The following is a 12,046-nucleotide window of genomic DNA, read 5'->3' as shown; positions in this document are numbered from 1 at the left end:
TTTTATATATGTAAAATTAACGCAAACCATGTTCTCGATCCAATAATACTTAGTACCCAATAAATTAGCAAGAAATTCAACGGTCCTTCTCTCAATAACACTGCTACAGGAATGATGATTCTCGTCATCAAGGAGTTTTTGCATAACAAACTCCATAAGTGATTTATTCAACCAACCTGCGTTTATTTGACCATAATGAATGTCATCTTTGATTAATACCATCTGCAAGAAAACAATTTGCTTTCTACACATCAGTAACCACTCATCTCTAGAGGCAGTATCTTTCTCCAGCTCCGCCAAATCCATCTGAATCCATATGCCTTTTTTTTGGATTAAACTTGGCTTGGATGAGAGGTTTTAGATCTCTTGAGATGAAGGTGGATTCTGCTACTGTTGTGACTCTTGTTAATCAGCAGAATAACTTTCTCCATCGTCTCCACACCCTGATCTGTGGCTGCCAAGCTTACTTGAAGATGGACTGGAAACTCTCCTCCTCTGCTTCTTCAAAGCTCAAAACTTTCACACTAAATGGATCAAATAAGCCTTGTTTTTAATACCCTTTTGGAGTTTGATCTTTAAGTCTGTTAAATTTTTTATTTATTTATTTTCTGATTTGAATTTGTGGGTGTTGTCTCCCAATCTCAAAAGCTTATAGTTTTATATATGTCAGTAATAATCCACAATATCTCAATTTTTTTCCAAGCAAAAATAAATATCTCAACAAATCAGTGCTTCATTTGGTATTCTTCTTTCCAGTTCCATATGTTCTATAAATATCTCAAAATCTATTTACATCCCACTGTTCTATAAAGAACAACTGATATGTAAAAATTATCTTATTTACATCTATGTAGTTATAATACACATTAAAAATATCTTGTTTTCTAGGTCCCAACTTTTCACATTGTTGTTCAGTACTTCACTCTTCTTTGCAGCAAAGAAATGTTTTTCTTGTACCATGCATAGGATTTTTAGAAATGGATCAAAACAGAACTTCTGTGTTTCACTTACTTATTGATTGGGTTACAATCTCAGCATGAGAAACTCATTCCATGATCTGAAAAACATGGAAGAATTGTATAGCTAGGGTAGACAATCTAACCTACGATTTTTGAAGTACAAAGTAGGATAAATTTGCTATATGGAGATCCCACAACAGAACCAACTTATAAATATTCTAAACTCTCATCCAAAATTCAAACTGTCTGCAATTCTATACAAAAATATAAACTTGTATGACAATTACTACAATTCGAAGTAAAATTTAACATATGCAATAGTCAAATTTAATAACTCAACAATATTAATATTCTCAAGAGAGAAAAAAAAAAGCACAAAAAAATGAAACCCCATATAAAAAAATCCAAGACTTTGTATAGAACATAGGCTTTACCTTTCTTCAAGAACTGCAATTGAAATTGTAGCAGTTGCGTTTGTTGGGTGGTGGGAGTCATTTCGCTGTGCAAGAGTTGCCGAAAATTTACCAAAATCTTAGTAAGATAAAAAAAACAAAAATAGTAATCACAACACTCAAATTTAAAGCATAGTTTTGTAGCTCCTAAATTTTTTCTAAGGAATGCAAACACTCTTGCCTATCTCAGATGGCTATAACTCATGAATCCAAATCTCATTGAATCAAGCCTATTCTCTTAAACCAAACATGAAATTGTTTCATGATCTGCAACTAATATGATTTACAACTAAAATAAAAAAAAATAAAAAAAAATTAATCCACTCGAAATCAAATATAAATCCAATTCAATTTAAACCTACCAAGCATAACAGAACAAATCATAGATGAACAATCAATCAAGCAGAACTGAATGAGATTTAGCTGCTTCAAAAATTTCACATTAAACCCAATTATAAAGCACAAAATCCTACCCAAAAATGAAAACAAAGATAAAACAAAGCAAAAATCGAACAAAAGGGGATGGGTACCTCTGTTTTTGACTCAAGATCTCTGCGTGCTTTGAATTTCTGCATACAAAATATATTACTTCTGTAGCACTTGATAAAATTTGGAAGGTCTTTAATAGCTCTACTCTTCGTGTCAATTGATTTTTATGATAACATCCTGAGTTGGTATATAATAAGATTCATGTTTGCTTATGATTTTTTTTTTTTTTTTTTAATTCCCAAGCAAGAGGATTAGTAATGGTAAAGCTAAAGTTTGGGGATCCATGTGTGATTTGGCTTTTGATGTTCAAATGAAAGGAGAATGAATTTGTCAATGTAAGTTGGTAAATATCTGATCGAGTAAAAACTATGTTTAGCCACAAAATACTATCACGTAGTCAAATGGAAGCATTAAGGATTAATTTTCATTAATAGCATTCAATCTATTTGCAGACATTTTGTATGATAATCCTTTTTGAGTTGTTAGTCAGGTCAATAAGGGATTAAATTTAACTAAAATGTTAACGCATTTTAACTAAAATGATAATACAATTCAATATCCTTCTCTTTGAATTGGAGATTAAGTAGAAAATATTACCCACAAATCATCCAAATATTCATAATTATGCATGAAAAATAGAAGGGGCTTTTAGATTCAGGTCCAAAAACATAGATGGTTTTTAGGAATGAGTCCAATTACCTAATTATATGTATTTATTTATTTTTAATGCTCATTTTATATTTTCTAAAAATATTAAAAATCAATTAAAATCTTCTAATATTATGCATTTTCAACCCCAAAAAATATAATTAATATCTTATAACAAAAAAACATAATTAATATCTTATAACAATATATATATATATATATATATATATATATATATAGACATAAATCTATCTGCAAATCATTATACCCTAACTCAAGTAACAAATATATAAATGTATATCATACCTATAAGTAAGATATGAAACCTAACTAAAAAGTAGAAAAAAAACATAATATATCTACAAGCAAAACACATGAATGTTACTTGATTATAAAAAAGAATCTGTCATATAGGTAGATAAATATAATTAACCTGTGATATAGGTTGATTATATAAATAAAAAATAAAATATATAAATGGGGTTTAAAACGGGATAAAGAACAAGAAAGAACAAAAAAATAAAAATAATCAAAGAGATAATTAGGAAGAAATTTGATTTTTATAATAAATCTTATCATTGAAGAGATAATTATTGATAATAAAATAATAAGATTTAAGGAATTGAACTTATTTTAATAAATTGGACTATTCTTACTATTGGCTAAAAAAATTGGACCTATATCAAGTTTCCCCAAAATAAAAATTCGAAAAGTAAAAACTAAATCACTTACATGGCGGGTCTTCAACAAGAATAGCATTGTTGCAACCAAAATTGATACCAATAAGCCGTACGAATCTTATTGATTATGAGTACCAATTTTCTGGATTGAGCACTGCGGGGTAAGATCTGCACTTGTGGGTAAAATCAAATTAGGTTGTATATAATCATAGGCGCACCGGAAAATTATAAAACCCCAAGATGAATTTAAGCAAAACTCAGATCAAAATTCTAAGTGGGTTTATCAAGAATAATATTAATCAGAAATTAACACTGAAAATAAATAAAAATAAAAAAATTTTGAAATTTTCATACCTCTAAGTTTCAACGTTTTTAATCTGGAATCCAAGCAAAAGCCAGATCAGATTCTAAGTGGGTTCATCACAAATAATAATTTAATCAGAAATTAACACGGAAAATAAATAAAAAACACAAAAAAATTGAAATTTTCGTACCTCTAAGTTTTTGGGTTTTTACTGTGAATCCAATTGAGAACTAAGGGCGCAAATTGCTGGAGGAGAAGACGAAGAGGGAGGCAGCACGGGTTTGTTTTGGCGATGAATGGGAAAGCATGTCAACTTCCCAAAAAAAAAGGGAAATCTAATGATCAAATTCAAGATATATTTAATCTCACAAAATTTTAAGCCACAAATGAACGATAAAAATACGAAATATCAACCACCAAATTGGGTAAAATAACAAACCACAACGAAAAATCAAATATTTGGCTCCTGGGTAGTTGAGAAGAAGTGAGATTTAATTACCTGCTGAAGGCTAGAGAAATTGGGTGCACGATTAGGTGGCAAGGAGATCGCAAAGCAGAGACCAAAAATATGAGGAAGAAGAGATCGAAGGGATCACGAAGGAGAGATCGAAAGGATCAGGAAGCAGATATGGAAAAGATCGCGAGGCGGAGTGTAGGATGCATGATCGAAATCGCCAACCCGTTGCAAAGCAGCTGAGAATTCTGTCGTTTAAGGTTTCTAGTGTTGTCGGAAGAAATCGAGAGATTTCTACTGGTAACCATGGTCAAAACCGTAATTTTACTGTGGAAAACACAAAAAAACCCCAGACTTGAAGAGCAGATGAAGGGGAAAAACGGAAGAACACTGGTGAATGAACAGTACCACGTTATTTTTTTTTTCCCTAGGTTAACCATGTTTTTCTCTTTTAATATATATATATATATATATATAATAATTTATATATTTACTTTTGAAATCTCCTACACCTGGCACCAGTCACTCCTTGATGTGCATACCCGATCAAGAATCCAAGACATATCACTTCAAGCTCCGGGAGATTTCTCACCATCATGCTTAAATTGGCGTTCTCAAGTTTTAAGTGACTTTCAGAAAGATCAAGAACAATCAACCTTGTCAAGCACGAAATCTCAATCGGGATTTGCCCTGAAAAATCATACAAGCTTGTTTCTTAGGAATGAGGATGAAATTTCTTCGAATTCCCTCTTGATCAGCAGCTAGTGACACAGTGAAAAGGGAAAACTTCATTATCATCAACACCATCAATTTATCCCAGCCCATTCAAAAGAGCATACGAACATGACCAAGAATTCTATGATCAACCCTGTTTTTCTTGTCTTTATCTTACTCTTCTTCTTTACCAAGTTTGGTCAAACCTTTAAAAAAATTTAACCATTTGCCAATTATAACTGTTTGAGCAAAACCCAGAAGTTGCATTAATTTACTTTGTGAAGAAATGTTCTACGTCAAAAGTTAAGCAAGCCCATTCACGGGAGTTTAAGGAGTTGGACTACTTCATATTGTCAATTGATTTTGTGGTGGAACCTCAACCTTGACTTTCCATCTAAAAAGCAAGTACAAGAAAACTACTTAGTATAACAAAAATCATTAGAGTATAGAGTATAAACCAAGTCTCCTGCTTTAGTTTAGAAGAAGGTTCATTGAATCAAATCCAAATGCGCTGATGGATGCCATTTCTTAAACACAATGGATCAATGTAGCTGCGGCAAAACTGTTTTGACTCACTGTATCCACCATTACTTATTTTTCTTCTGAGGTAAATACTGCTTTACTCAATTCTTTCTTGTATTCGAATTATGAAAAACCATACCAGCTTGTTACGAGAAACCATACACGCTTGTTTCTTAAGAATGAGGATGGAATTTCTTCGAATTCCCTCTTGATCAGTAGCTAGTGACTCAGTGATAAGGGGAAACTTCCTTATCATCAACACCATCAATTTATTCCAGCCCATTCAAATGAGCATACGAACATGACCAAGAATTCTATGATCAACCTTGTTTTTCTTGTCTTCATCTTACTCTTCTTCTTTACCAAGTTTGGTCAAACCTTTCAAAAAATTTAACCATTTGCCAATTATAATTGTTTGAGCAAAACCCAAAAGTTGCATTAATTTACTTTGTGAAGAAATGTTCTACGTTGAAAGTTAAGCAAGCCCATTCCCGAGTTTAAGGAGTTGGACTACTTCTTATTATCAATTGATTTTGTGGTGGAACCTCAACCTTGACTTTCCTTGACTTTCCATCTAAAAAACAAGTACAAGAAAACTACTTAGTATAAAAAAAATCATTAGAGTATAGAGTATAAACCAAGTTTCCTGCTTTAGTTTAGAAGAAGGTTCATTGAATCAAATTCAAATGCGCTGATGGATGCCATTTCTTCAACACAATGGATCAATGTAGCCGCGGCAAAACTGTCCTGACTCACTGTATCCACCATTACTTATTTTTCTTCTAAGGCAAATACTGCCTTACTCAATTATTTCTTGTATTCGGATTATGAAAAACCATACCAGCTTGTTTCTTAGGAATGAATAGGAAATTCTCTTCTTGTATACAAAACGAAAAACCATACACGCTTGTTTCTTAAGAATGAGGATGAAATTTCTTCGAATTCCCTCCTGCTCAACAGCTAGTGACTCAATGGTAAGAGGAAACTTCCTTATCATCAACAACATCAATTTATTCCAGCCCATTCAAAAGAGCATACGAACACGACCAAGAATTCTATGATCAACCCTGTTTTTCTTGTCTTCATCTTTTCTTCTTTACCAGGTTTGGTCAAACCTTTCAAAAAATTTAACCATTTGCCAATTATAACTCTGTTTGAGCAAAACCCAGAAGTTGCATTAATTTGCTTCGTGAAGAAATGTTCTACGTCTAAAGTTAAGCAAGCCCATTCACGCGAGTTTAAGGAGTTGGACTACTTTATATTGTCAATTGATTTTGTGATGGAACCTCAACCTTGACATTCCATCTAAAAAACAAGTACAAGAAAACTACTTAATATAAAAACAATCATTAGAGTACAGAGTATAAACCAAATCTCCTGCTTTAATTTACAAGAAGGTTCATTGAATCAAATTCAAATGCGCTGATGGATGCCATTTCTTCAACACGAATGGATCAATGTAGCTGTTGGCAAAACTGTCATTGACTCACAGTATCCACCATTGCTTATTTTTCTTCTGAGGTAACTACTGCTGTACTCAATTCTTTCTTGTATTCGAATTATGAAAAGCCATACCAGCTTGTTTCTTAGGAATGAAGAGGAAATTTCTTAGGAATGAATAGGAATTATGAAAAACCATACCAGCTTGTTTCTTTGAAATTTCTTCTTCGTTTGAATTTTCAAATTGATTGTCGTTATATTCAAAATCCTACCGACTATCATCTTATAAATAAGTTTCTTAGCCTCCCTCACCCCCGGCCATGAATTCCAAACCATCGAAGAGCGAGTATTCAAACATGACAAAAAACCCTATGATCAAACCCGTCTTTCTTTTCTTCCAATTCTTTAGGATTTTCTTCGTCGGGGCACAAAACACAACATTAATCCCAGTACATGTGGGAGTGGTTCTTGACTTGGACACCGGGTCTGGGAAAATGGGGATGAGCTGCATTGACATGGCCCTCGCCGACTTCTACGCCTCTCATGCAGGCTACAAAACCAGGCTGGTCCCACACAGAAGGGACTCTGCAGAAGATGTTGTTGTTGCAGCTACTGCAGGTTCTTTCTCTACCTCTTCTCTTTTTTGTGTCTTCTTTTTTCTTCTCTTAAATATGTTTCACTATCTAGTAGAATATTAAAGGTGTTGATTCCCAATTGGTTCAAATGGTCGGGGTCTTCCATGTTATTTGGTGTGGTTCGGTACTTTCACTTGGAGATGCTAAATGTCTGTGATCTGTCACAGACCGGGAGTCGGGTCAACCCGGGTTGGGATAGGGTTGGAACCGGGTTGGGCCTTAGGGCTAACTGGTTTTAGGGTTTTGGGTTTAGGATGAACGGGCCGAAGGCCCTGGGCTGCACAAATAAGGGCTTGGGCTTAAATGCCCGGCCCAGAGGCTTTTGGGTTTTTGAAAGAAAATAAATAATTAAAAATAAAAACTAAACGGGCTGGGTTTTGGGTCTAACAAGCCTAAGGCCCGAGTGCTAAACGACCCAAAGGGCCTGGGTTTGGTATCTTGCCGGGGAAGAAGGCCGGAGCCTTCCGTGCTCCGGTCGACGGCAAAACTCCCCTATACTCTACGATCTAACTAGGAAATCGAAGGTAGAGACAAAAGGGAGAGATCATTACCTTTGGTTTGCCGTGAAAAGGACGAAGATGGCCGGAAATCTGGGTTCAAGGGTCACGGGTGCGCCATGGGTTTTCCTGGGTTTATAGACATCACCGAGCTCCACAGCTGCTGGTGGTGCTGCGCTGTCGTCGTGGTGGCTCAGGTGCGTGTGGGTTCGATCGGGAAGGGGAGTAAGAGGGAGAGGTTCAAGAGAGAGACAGAGGGTGAAAAAGTGAAAGAGAGTGAGAGTTCCGAGAGAGCTTCGGGGGAAGGAGAGAGAGAGCTCTGAGAGAGGTGTAAAGTGCACGGGAGAGGGAAGAAATAGAGGGAAAGGGAATTGGGCCCCACGGGCACACACATTAAGACCCCAAACAATTTTTAAAATTGGGGGTGGGGTTTCATAGTTATAATACTTCTTTTTTATATATATACTATCAAATTTCAAATTTTGTTAATTAACAAGTGCGTGCTGTTTTTGTTGTCCTTCAATTAACATGTCTTTAATTTTATTTGTTTTCTGAAATTGCTCCAACGCGGCTCGTCCAAGTGACCCTGGTCAGTTAGGCTTAGTTGGGTAGAACCAAGTGGTTGGGTTGGATTTGTATCGTGGTCAACCATTATAATTTTCTAGAAATGCTTATTTCTAGCTGAAGTTACATCAGAGTTTAATTAATTTCCATTTTTAACCTTTGAAACAGCTCTAGACTTGATAAAAAATGAGAAAGTGCAAGCCATCATAGGGTTAGAATCATCAATGCAAGCCAGCTTTGTAATTGAGCTTGGAGATAAAGCTCAGGTGCCCATAATCTCATTTTCCGCAACAAGCCCTTCTCTTCAGGGTTCATACTTTTTCCGAATTGCGCAGAATGACTCATCTCAAGTTAAAGCCATTAGTAGTGTCATCCAGGCGTTTGGTTGGACTGAAGCAGTGCCCATCAGTGTTGACAATGAGTTCGGAAAGGGAGTAATACCTTACCTGACTACTGCTTTGCAAGCAGTTGGTGCTCGTGTGCCCTACTGGAGTTTCATTCCTTCAACCGCCACGGATGAGGAAATTGTTGCAGAGCTTCGCAAGTTGATGTCAATGCGAACCAGGGTCTTCATAGTGCATATGTGTCCTTTTCTTGGCTCTCGGTTTTTCTCAAAAGCAAAAGACTTAGGCATGATGGACGAAGGCTATGTTTGGATAATGACAAATGGGATGACTAACAGTTTTAGGTCCTCGAGTCCTTCTGTCCACATAGATGACGTGAAAGGCGTGTTGGGTTTAAAGACTTATGATCCCATTACAAAAGAGCTTAAAAGTTTTAGAGCTAGATGGCAAACAAAATTCCGACAAGACAATCCAACTATCCCTAGTGTTAAATTGGATGTTTTTGGATTGTGGGCGTATGATGCTGCTTGGGCACTAGCCATGGCAGTTGAGAAGGTTGGAACAGCAAACTTCCGCTTCCAGAAGATGAAAGATTCTGGCAATTCCACTGGTTTGGAGAGATTAGAGGTCTCTCAAAGTGGTCCTGAACTTGTCCGAGAATTATCAGGTACAAGATTCAGAGGTCTTTCAGGAGATTTCAGCCTTATTAATAGGCAACTACAATCATCAACTTTTCAGATTGTTAATGTGAACGACAATGGGGAAAGAGGGATTGGGTATTGGACACCCAAAAATGGAATTGTAAGAAACATTAAATCGAACAAACGTACAAGCAGACATTCTACTTCGAAAGCCAGTCTTGGACCTATTATATGGCCTGGGGACAGCACCTCGGTTCCAAGGGGTTGGCAGATTAGTGAGAACGGGACCTTAAAAATTCTAGTCCCGGCGAAGATAGCGTATTATGAATTTGTAACTGTAAAAAATGATTCCAGAACTGGCACAACTAATGTCAGTGGATACTGCATAGATGTCTTTAACGCTTTAATAGAGGCATTGCCGTACTCAGTTCCTCTTGAGTTTCATCCCTTCACGAAGCCTAATGGTGAAGGAGCTGGAAGTTACAATGATATGGTCTATCAAGTAGCTCTCGGGGTAAAAACTCTTATTCTACGAGTTCTTCTTTCTTTTTTCCCCTATTATTTTACAGTTTATTCCATCGACATTATGTAAACATTTGCACTTTTACTTGACAGAACTATGATGCTGTGGTTGGAGATATTACCATTAGAGCAAATAGATCCTTGTATGTTGACTTTACATTGCCGTACACAGAAGCGGGGGTATCAATGGTTGTGCCTGCCAAAGGAAACACTGGTGCGAAAAACACCTGGGTGTTCTTGAAGCCTTTGACCTGGGACCTTTGGGTAACCAGCTGCTGCTTTTTTATTTTCATTGGTTTTGTGGTCTGGTTTCTTGAACACCCAAAAAACAGAGACTTTCAGGGGCCTCCACATCACCAAATTGGCACAAGCTTTTGGTTCTCCTTCTCAACCTTGTTTTTCGTACATCGTAAGTTCCCCTCATGTTAATCATTCTTTAGTGATCATTGATGGTGTAGAGACAATTGATATGCACTCTATGAACTAAGCAAAGCAATTGTTTTTTCAACGACTCGTTAATGCCGTATCTGTTTTGAAATTTTGAAACAGGGGAGCCAGTGTTGAGCAACTTGGCTAGATTTGTAATGATCGTATGGTGCTTTGTTGTTCTCATACTAACGCAAAGTTATACTGCCAGTTTAACGTCAATATTAACCGTCCAGCAGCTCCAACCAACCGTCACTGATGTAAACACGCTCATTAAGAATGGGGACAAGGTTGGCTACCGACGAAATTCTTTTGTTTATGGGATTCTGAAGCAAGTGGGATTTCAGGATGATAAACTTAGGGCCTATTATTCTAGAGAAGAATTGGATGAACTTCTTCAAGACGGGAATGAAAACGGAGGTCTTTCCGCTGCTTTTGATGAAACGCCCTACATGAAACTTTTTGTTTCGACTTATTGTTCAAAATATACCATCGTCAAGCAAACATTCAAAACTGATGGTTTTGCATTTGTAAGTCCACTTGTTCTCTTTCTGGGCTTCTCTCCCTTAACTAGTACATGTTTTCTGATGTGTGATTTTTTTTTTTCCGCAGGTCCTTCAAAAAGGTTCGCCTCTCACGCGTGATTTTTCAACTGCAATCACTAAAGTGCACGAGGGAGATAAAATGAAGGCCATCGAAGATAAGTGGTTGAAGAAAAATGAAAGTTGTTCAAACTCCGACACCGTGGGAAGTTCCAACACTCTTAGTCTTGATAGCTTTTGGGGCCTCTTCATCGTTGCTGGTGTTGTTTCATCACTGGCAGTCCTCATATTTACAGCTATGTTCCTCTATGAGCATAGCCACATCTTGACACGCGCAGATACAGAAGCCTCATTTTGGACAAGAATTCAGGAAATATTAAGAGTATATTACGGAAAAGACCTGACTTCGGATATTTCTAGGAAGAGCACGCTGCAAGATAGTGATCATGGTATAGCTGTGGCTGAATCTTCACCAAACAGCAGCCGTCCCCCAAGGTCATCATCAAGCTCTCCCGACCCCACTGGACCGCACATTGTTCATCAAGAGCTGGTGGGAACTCCTAATTCTTCCGTGCATGGTGGTGATCTGAGTCCCAATGGTCAAGCAACCCAAGACAGTAGTACTCATGAATATGGTATTGAGTTACTTCCTCCCCAAGTGCTGAGTGACAGAACTAAACCCTAAATTAGAATAGATCATTGACCAAGAAAACTATTGATTATTGTGTCAATATATATTCTCCCTGTTGCAGTCCTATTGTATTAGAATTGTGATTATGTAAATTCTAGTGTATATAGGAATATCTTTGTATATTCACTTTAGTAGTTACAGTCCTATTGTATTAGGAATGTGATTGTGTAAATTCTAATGTATATAGGAATATCTTTGTATATTCACTTTAGTAGTTAAATTCCTATTAGAGTTGTAATCATATTAGAATAATGATTTAACCTATCATACTACTATAAATAAAGATACAATGAGATGATACAACACACAGAATTACATCTGTGAAATCCCTTTCCTGGATTTCACTGTTATAATCTACATATTTGTATTGTTGAGATTTTATATTATTTTTTGAGAAATTATATTAAATTATTTGGATTTAAATTTTAATTAAATTAGTTACGAAGTTTGAAGTTTGGAAAGTAATTATCTAAAATTCGTTGACCTTTCAAGGTCACAAGTAACGTATTTGAATAGATCTTG

The 12,046-nt window shown here is 36.1% G+C and overlaps 1 long non-coding RNA gene and 1 pseudogene across 1 annotated transcript; one reads left to right on the top strand and one right to left on the bottom strand.

The window, feature by feature from the left end:
* Positions 1 to 64: 64 nt before the first annotated feature.
* LOC137720005 (uncharacterized) lies at positions 65 to 4,224 on the bottom strand. The gene is made up of 5 exons (XR_011066457.1): positions 4,032 to 4,224; positions 3,723 to 3,845; positions 3,583 to 3,605; positions 3,281 to 3,396; positions 65 to 1,980 (listed from the first exon to the last, which is right to left on the bottom strand). It is a non-coding gene; the product is annotated as an uncharacterized lncRNA (long non-coding RNA).
* A 2,267-nt stretch (positions 4,225 to 6,491) lies between these two features.
* On the top strand, positions 6,492 to 11,511 carry LOC137729689 (glutamate receptor 2.7-like; annotated as a pseudogene).
* The last annotated feature ends 535 nt before the right edge of the window (positions 11,512 to 12,046 follow it).

This window comes from Pyrus communis, chromosome 1 (assembly GCF_963583255.1).
Source record: "Pyrus communis chromosome 1, drPyrComm1.1, whole genome shotgun sequence".
Classification (NCBI taxonomy): Eukaryota; Viridiplantae; Streptophyta; class Magnoliopsida; order Rosales; family Rosaceae; genus Pyrus; species Pyrus communis.
The sequence above is the reverse complement of the archived record's forward strand: the minus strand, read 5'-3'. Positions and strand labels throughout refer to the sequence as shown.